The following is a 7,960-nucleotide window of genomic DNA, read 5'->3' as shown; positions in this document are numbered from 1 at the left end:
TTTTTTTTATCCTTTTTCCTATTCCTATTAGGCTTACATTTCAGCTTACAAAACTAGCTGTTCCAGTCCCATTCGAATTTGGATTTGAATTTGGACTTTATATATATATATATATATATATATATATATATATATATATATATATATAGGCGGGTTCTGAAGCGGACGTCTGCACTTCGCTAAAGTGCGGACGTCGACGCAGCAGGAGGGTTCCAGGCTACGACGGCGGCGCGGGGCTGGCCGGAGGGAGGCCGGAGGCGTCCCAGACCTCTTCTGGGCGGCGTTCGAGGTCGGAGGAGGTCGGGCTTGCCGGTTTCTGGGCAGCCACCTCACCTGCAGTTGCAGGTTCTATGCAGCACAGCAGAACCGTCGCCGGTGACTCCACCGCACCGCATACCCCTCCACACGACCCCCGGCGTCCCTCATGCAAGCCGCGCCGCGCCATCGCCGCTCGATAGAGGCCGGAGGAGCGACATCCGCACTTTTTCTGGGTTGCGGACGTCCTCTTCAGAACATTTTCGTATATATATATACACACACACCACACACGATATATCTAAGCCCTAAAACATAAGCGCAGAAGCATATAGGGGATAGCTGGAATCGACATGAACTCTGGTATGAACTCTGTTTCTGGTGATGAAGTACCTCAACTCATGCTTAATTCTCGGGATATGCTGATGGGGGATACTGAAACGCACTTGGAACCATTGAAATACGATGGGGAGCACGACTTGAGCAAAACCGAGGTCAGGAGGCAAAAAGGTCTGAAGGAATCATCAGATGGTTTGTTTGGCGAGCTCTGGAGTTATGATTTAAAGGATGATTCTGAAAAGGAACATATTGAGCCGCACATTTGTGGCAACTACAAACATGAGTGTCCAAGATTTGAAGCTGCTAAATTGGCACTGATGACAGCAAGAGTGCATTGTCCGTTTTGTCATCTTCTCAATGATGGCCAATGTAGCCACTTTGAAATCTATGACGGGCATCCTTCCCTCAAGGTTTGTAATAGATGCCGTAAGTACGGCGAGCACTGGGGTGATGAGTGTCCAAATGTTGTTAGTAGGAGTCCTCCACCTCCACTTAAGATCTGTAGGACATGTCATAAGTCTGGTGAGCACTGGACTTCTCAGTGTCCAAATGCTAATATGTTGCAGTCTGATAATAGTAAGCATCCTGGACCAGAATTAGATTCTGAGGGTAAAGCTTCTGAGCTTCCTCGACTTGGAACTGATGCGCAGCTACCAAGCGGCTTGCACTAGAACCAAGGGCGCAGCTACCTGTAAGAGTACATTTTAGCATGTTGCTTCTGGCTGGAGAGAGCAGGTTCTGACATGAGACCCCAAAGCTTTATGATGTCCTTAATTATTGTTTTAATTATGCTTGAACACTTTATGGTTTTTTTGTTCACTGTTAATTTAGAGCGGTGTTATTATTATCATATATTCTGCAAAGTAATGTTCACCTTGTTTTGCCCTACTCAATGAGATGACGTCTCCGGACTACGCAGTTTTATAGAACAATACCCAACGCTATGTTATTGGACAGGTTGTTTCGATTTTGAATAATATATCTAGGCAGGCCTGGTCTACTGACCAGAAGAAAACATGGTGTAGATTTATATAGAAATATACTAGAAAGCGTACCCGCGAGCCAAAAAATTTCAACCAGAATTCAGTTGGAAATGCTGTTCTCTGTATACAAATAACAGAAGTGTTTAGTAATCTCTTGAGGAATTAGGTGTCTTGTTGGTCCTGTGGCTTGGGCCAGAAGGTGGGATTTTAGGACGCTTTGACATGAGCATAATCCTGAGAAGCTGCTTCCACCTTGATGGTGCTACAAATCTAACAGCAGCAATCTGTTCTTCACAATTGGTGCATTCTTCTGTAAAGCGTCTAGGCTTAGTGTTCTGTCATCATTTGGAGCCACCAGGCAAGTTCTAGTTGTTGATGTTATGGCTGCCAAAACTGAGAGAAATCAAAGCTTTGATGGTATATAGTGAGGACGGTAGGACACCATAAATCGAAGTTGTATGTGTACAATAGCATGCATTATGAACATGTGGTTATACTGAAATAAAGCATCACATATATTTGGGAGGGATCAAACCACAAATGAAATTTCATCTCTTTTCCAATATTTTTTCTTACCTTGACTTCCTCTGATGTAAACACTGGCCTGTAAAGTATTAGAGTTTTCCCAAATGTAATCTTCAGAAACTTGATGAACACTGTTTGGAAGCTGCAACAAATTCAATCAGCTCATGATGAACACAATTATTTGATGCCTATAATCATATGAAATGTTACAGAACAGAGCTATTGGAATTGAGGAAAAAGGAAGATAAACATACCAAGTAAACCAGAACAAAAATGAGGGTTTTTTTCACTACTTTACGTTTCAAGTAAAACATACCAATTACTTGTGCTGCTTAAACTTAACATTGCAATGATCAGCATAGGCTTTGTACCTCTCAAGTTAATCTTCGCTCCAAAGTAGAAGTACTGCTGTTTAGCCCTAACCTCTCAAGTTCGGCTTCAAACATTGCCTCTATTTTACTCATTGACTTGTCCTTATTCTGTTCAGGAGTCCAACATCAGTAACGATCATCATGTGATCTTCCAGTGTGCTTTCAGTTTGTAGTGTTTATTTGTTCCAAACAAATAACCTACTAACATGAAAGAAAGAAAAAATCGGAATTACAGGAGAAGCTGAAAATGAATTTAAAAAGCATTTAGCTATGTTTCCTCTTGAAAACCACTACACATTGGTAAAGTGAAATATGTAGTAAAGCACCTGAAATTCAAAATTTTGACGGGGAAAAAAAAGAGCCTGAAATTCAAAAATTTTGAAGAATTTCTGTTTTCCTCTCTGCATCAAATATTTAAACTAACCTTTACGATAACATCACTTGCCTCAAACTCAGCATGTCCATGCAGTACAACCTTACATGCTACAATGCGGTGCACAACATGCTTCCAATAGACATTGTCTACAACATGTTCTTATATGAAATGAGTTACCACTGATGTTGAAGATCTCCATCAGCAAAATTACATAGACGAAGTAGCTGCACACAAATAAATGAAGACAGGTCTCAGTAAAAAGAAGAAAAACCAGAGACCAAAAGTTACATGGCAGCTGCGAAAAAAAGTGATAAATCAGAAAAGCAGGAAGCAATACTCGGGATAAATGGCCTACCGTGTCTATCCTAATAATATCAAGAAAAAAAAAATGATAACTAATATGATTCATTCCCTATTATTGTCCCAAGCCAACAAAGTAATTTGCCTTTTCGATTTTTGTAGGCTTTATTTGATCCAAATACAAAGACAGCAAATTGTTATGTAAATCAGATAGATAGTGACTAATAAAACATGGATATGCCTAGCAGTAATAAAGTAAACTGACCCGATCTTCTTGTTAAAAACTGGAGCTGTTCAAAACGTAAAAAGTACTGGATACAAAGCAAAAGAAAGACCGATTAGGATAGCTAGAAAACTGCATACAAATAACTAATTCAAGGAAATCAGTTTAAAGTATGTTGGTATTGACTCTACTAAACCAAAATCTTACCGATCTAAGCAAAAGCTTCCCGTCTCTCTCTTCTCCTTCTTTTCGTTCTTGCCTGTTCTCTTGTCTCTCTCTCTTTTTGTTTCGTCTCATCCCTTTCTCTGTGTTGGGCGAATAAGAAAATACGTTTTATTAGGTCTAATAAAAAAGAAATCCAACCTTTATCAAGCTTTTCAATTAACAAAATTAGCAAATCTTTTGTTAAATCATTCTCATAATTAAAAATCAGCAATATAAGGAACTAATAAGAAAAGACTGACTACTGCTAATTTCAAAATGGTCCTGGAGAAACAGTGCCTAAACTTTTTACCTTTCCTCCATTTTTTTTTCTTCTATAGAAAACTTATGTATTGAAAAAATAAATGGTAGAGCTGTAAAACAGAGGTATAAAGAAAACTATTACAGATATCCATATGACTACGATAAAAAGAAAGGTAGCTTTCACTTGTCCAATATCAAAAGCAGAAACAATATTGAAAGCTCTTGCATATTGCATGGAAGCAGCACTGTTAAAAGTTGTATCAGCAGTCTCTTTTGTTAAATAACCAAAATAAGATTCTGATTGAATACCATTTGAAATCAGAGCTACAGCTTTCTTAGTTTCTGCTAGTTAATATTTAACAATAAACTTAAGCATCAGCAAATGAACTCAAAAGTACCATGACTTATCTTACTGATAAAAGAAAACTGCATACATACATCTCTCTCCAAATTCTACCCAAATTTTCACAACGGTAAGAAAAAAGTCAGCAAGTACCTTGCTTGTCAGCTCAGCATAGTAAACAGCCCCAAAACCACCTTGTCCAATCTTATCGAAGTCAGCTACCAAAAAGTCAAAATTCAAAAGGAGTTAGGAAAGGTGGATACCTGAAGAAAATCAGAGAGGAAGACAAAAACATAAGAAAAGAGAAACCATACCCCTATGGCTGATGGATTATCAAGCTGCAGAAAATCATGCAGATTAAGGTCACTATGGAGAGATTTCCCTCTTACATTCCAGGTTGCTACAAAAACTCTGAAGAAAACTGCACAGTTCAGTCTGTTTCCATCCATCTTTTGCCATGTTTGCTGAACTCCAATTTGCTTGAAATTTTAGTATGTTGTACCTTAGCATGTCAACTTCGGATCTGGAAAGTTTCAAGTTCATTGCTCTTAAATTGAATATTTCCTAATTTTCTGAACTTGAGCTGCTCCTACCCTTACATATACCTCGTGGCATTACACACTCTCTGTACCAAAAAAAAAAACAGTTAGATAAGAAATTTAAAAATCTAGGTACCAACAAATGACAAATTGTTACCAATAAAAAGTACCTTCTTGTCAATATTTGTAAAGTATATATTTTCTTGCACACATCTCAGGTTCATCTTCAGTTTAAACCAAAGTACAAAGAAGAACCACGTTATTACTAAAGAAACTAATAATTTTGTGGTGCTGAAAGACTTTAAGTTCAGAAATCTGTAACTGTCTCAAAATAAGAGGTTCACTTACTGGAGGCAAGAATGTTGGGTTAACAGGTGCAATAGCTATCTCAGAAGGGAACACCCTCACAGTGTAGAATCGAAGAATTGTCCCGGCAAGACTCAAAGCAGCGCTTGCACCTTCTGCTTAAACAAAAAACATGAACCATATCAATGAACAGATAGCAATTATTATAGGATCAACAATGTAATTTCTGCTTAACTATTTGCTCCAGCTCAAGTGGAATCCAAGTCACTCCAATTATAGTCTCTCAAAGTCACAGTCAAAAGGGAAATGAGTTTCGTCATGTGTCGTCAACTAAAGTGACTGTACAAAACAGATTACGAAAGCTCAAAGACACAATGCTATCTTAATTCAGAGAACTAATCAGAAAGTAGAAATCATTAAGATCATCTTAGATCCCCATATATAACATCCAAGCTGCAGCTAATCAGTAAAGGGGTACAGAGAAAGAAGATGAGTTCAAACACAGAAGTGGCGTGTGTGCAAGAGGACAAGGATGTTCGGAGTGTTTTCCCAGAAACTACATAGATTATCTCTTGCCGTATCAAATGTTCAAGAACTGGTAAGCAATGATCCTTTACAGGTTCCCAAAAGATATATTAAGGTTTAGTATATTTTTCATATATTAGCTTTTAGTACAGTTTTGATTGAGAATAATTCATTCAGAAAACAATAAGTGGAAAGAGTGTTCTAAAAGGATAAAAGAGATGGTTGTGAAATGAGCTGAGCACATAATCGTCATAGCATAATAAATAGCTGATGTTCTAGTGAATCAAATAGAACAATAATCATAAAGTGAAAACACAATGAAAAAACATTGATAAAACAAATGGATTCATAAGATAAATAGATGAGTAATAATTCTAGAACGAATCCATATAAGAAACAAAGTTCATAGAAGATGATAGTTTGTATCAGTTGAAGCTCAATAATAATACAATGTGGAATAAGAGTAACAACGTATAAGAATCAAGAGAAAAACAGCAAAAAAAAAAAAAAAAAATTCGCTTTTATAGGAGTCAAACCTTGTGTATTTGCTGTGAACACAATCAGATTATCAAGAGTCTCAGTTTGACAGCTGTTCAAAAGGAAAGGACAGATTAGAACACAAAATGAAATTCTAGGGTGTCTACAACAAATTTCAAGTAAAACTCAGTTGGAAGTGTTGTTTATCTGCACGTAATACATGTCTAAGAACTGGAAACCCTCTGATTCAAATGAAAAATTGAATGAATTAGTTGAGATTATACAGTTGAATGAATGAAGAAAGGGAGAATTCCTTTTCAATAGGCTCAGACTATGTGAACCATTAATTGACTAAAAAAATTTTGGAAACAAATGATTAAAGTTCTGCAACAGAAATGATTGTAGTTACAGGAAGATAAAAGTGTGCTATCAAGTAATGAAAATTTTTATTTAAGACAAGATATGAATTGATGCACCAATTATCTAAATGTTGAAGTTGAAAACAAACAGACAGAATGCTTATAGCGTTAAAACCCATATGAATTGAAAATCAATAACAACAAAAGATCCGATCAGAGATCAAAATACGCTAAAAATCCCAAAACGCGATAGGAGACGAAGATTTTCAAAATTGCAATCTTCACTCTTCTTGATTATTTCTCTTATCAGAGAACACAAAAACACACACACACACAGAGAACATGCAGAACCTATTCACAGCAAACAGTGTTACAGGGAAGATGGAATCAGACTCGTACATGCTAACAAACAGCACCACTTCCTTCACTATCTACCGCTCTGTGGAGTGAAGCAGCGAAGACACCCCCAGGTGTCGAAGCAACAAACAGCACGCAGGGGCAAAATCGTCTTTTCATATCCATGACCGGCTCGGCTCCTCAGCCGGCACTGTTTCTAAGCCGATAAACAGTGCGTGGACAAATTTACTATAGTATATAGTAAATGTATGTACATGATTCATATCCTTACTACAAAACAGACCCTCAGGTCTTTTTGTTTCTTAGACTCGGACATCGCTGGCTAAAGTGAGTGGGTGAGAATCCAAGACGTAATGGCTCATCTATATACTATGTTAGTATAAGATCTTGCATGCCCTTTATACAAAACTAGCGTGTCTTAGTTTAAGGGTTGTGCATGACAAGAATATCCCCTTTTGTTTTTCTTGTCTTAATTTTTGCTCCAGCTACCCTTTCGGGTTTTCAACTCCACTCCGTAAATCATCTCTAAAGTATATATAATTCAATAAATCTCGATAAATTAAAGCTCATAAAACTCAATATATCAATAATTTAAATCATAATTAAATCTCATAATAAATAATGCCCAAAAGTAAACTGCATGCATAAATAATTTAAGAACAAAAATCCACTCACAGAATTCTGGCTATGACAGTCTTCCGATGAATTTCTGCTCGAGCTCGATCTATAAGTGATAAGTCATCCTGAACAAATTGATAACTATGAATAACGGATTTCAAGAATTGAAATTAAAGTAGTGATAACAAAACCGAAACCCCTAAATGATAATTTTTTGCCTTGACTCAACAATTGTAACAACCTAGTGAAAAATAGGGTCGATCTAACGGTCGGATCTTACAGACTCAAAACTGGAATTTCTAAAACTTCAAAAGTTCCTATTGATCCCAAAGTTCATCATATGGCTACCAAATTATACTCACGTGTCCGTAACTTCATGCTCTACACGAATCACCAAATCAGACACCCTGAAGTGGTCGGGTGCGCCCCCATGTGCCTCCGCTAACTGCTGCACGTGGGCCTCACTCGCCGCCACCTCTAACCACGAATAGGGTCATGAAATTTCATCACCATGATCCTAGCTCTCATCATCCCTAACAACTTTTTTCAACTAACACAAAGTCCAATTTTAAATATAGAAGCTGAAATTTACCTCGGAA

General features: G+C 37.4%; 1 long non-coding RNA gene across 13 annotated transcripts; it reads right to left on the bottom strand.

Annotated features, from left to right (window-relative positions):
- Positions 1 to 1,616: 1,616 nt before the first annotated feature.
- On the bottom strand, positions 1,617 to 6,933 carry LOC112202048. Of its 13 annotated transcripts, none has more exons than XR_005810669.1 (13): positions 6,786 to 6,872; positions 6,087 to 6,139; positions 5,068 to 5,180; positions 4,890 to 4,943; positions 4,683 to 4,805; positions 4,495 to 4,591; positions 4,334 to 4,398; positions 3,580 to 3,677; positions 3,415 to 3,460; positions 2,898 to 3,073; positions 2,474 to 2,671; positions 2,154 to 2,244; positions 1,617 to 1,970 (listed from the first exon to the last, which is right to left on the bottom strand). It is a non-coding gene; the product is annotated as an uncharacterized LOC112202048 (long non-coding RNA). The 13 variants fall into 13 exon arrangements; XR_005810675.1 differs by having other exon boundaries at positions 4,495 to 4,703; positions 4,786 to 4,805; XR_005810676.1 differs by having other exon boundaries at positions 4,495 to 4,695; positions 4,786 to 4,805.
- Positions 6,934 to 7,960: the final 1,027 nt, after the last annotated feature.

Source organism: Rosa chinensis, chromosome 5, assembly GCF_002994745.2.
Source record: "Rosa chinensis cultivar Old Blush chromosome 5, RchiOBHm-V2, whole genome shotgun sequence".
Taxonomy (NCBI): domain Eukaryota; kingdom Viridiplantae; phylum Streptophyta; class Magnoliopsida; order Rosales; family Rosaceae; genus Rosa; species Rosa chinensis.
This window is presented reverse-complemented; position numbering and strand designations above follow the sequence as displayed.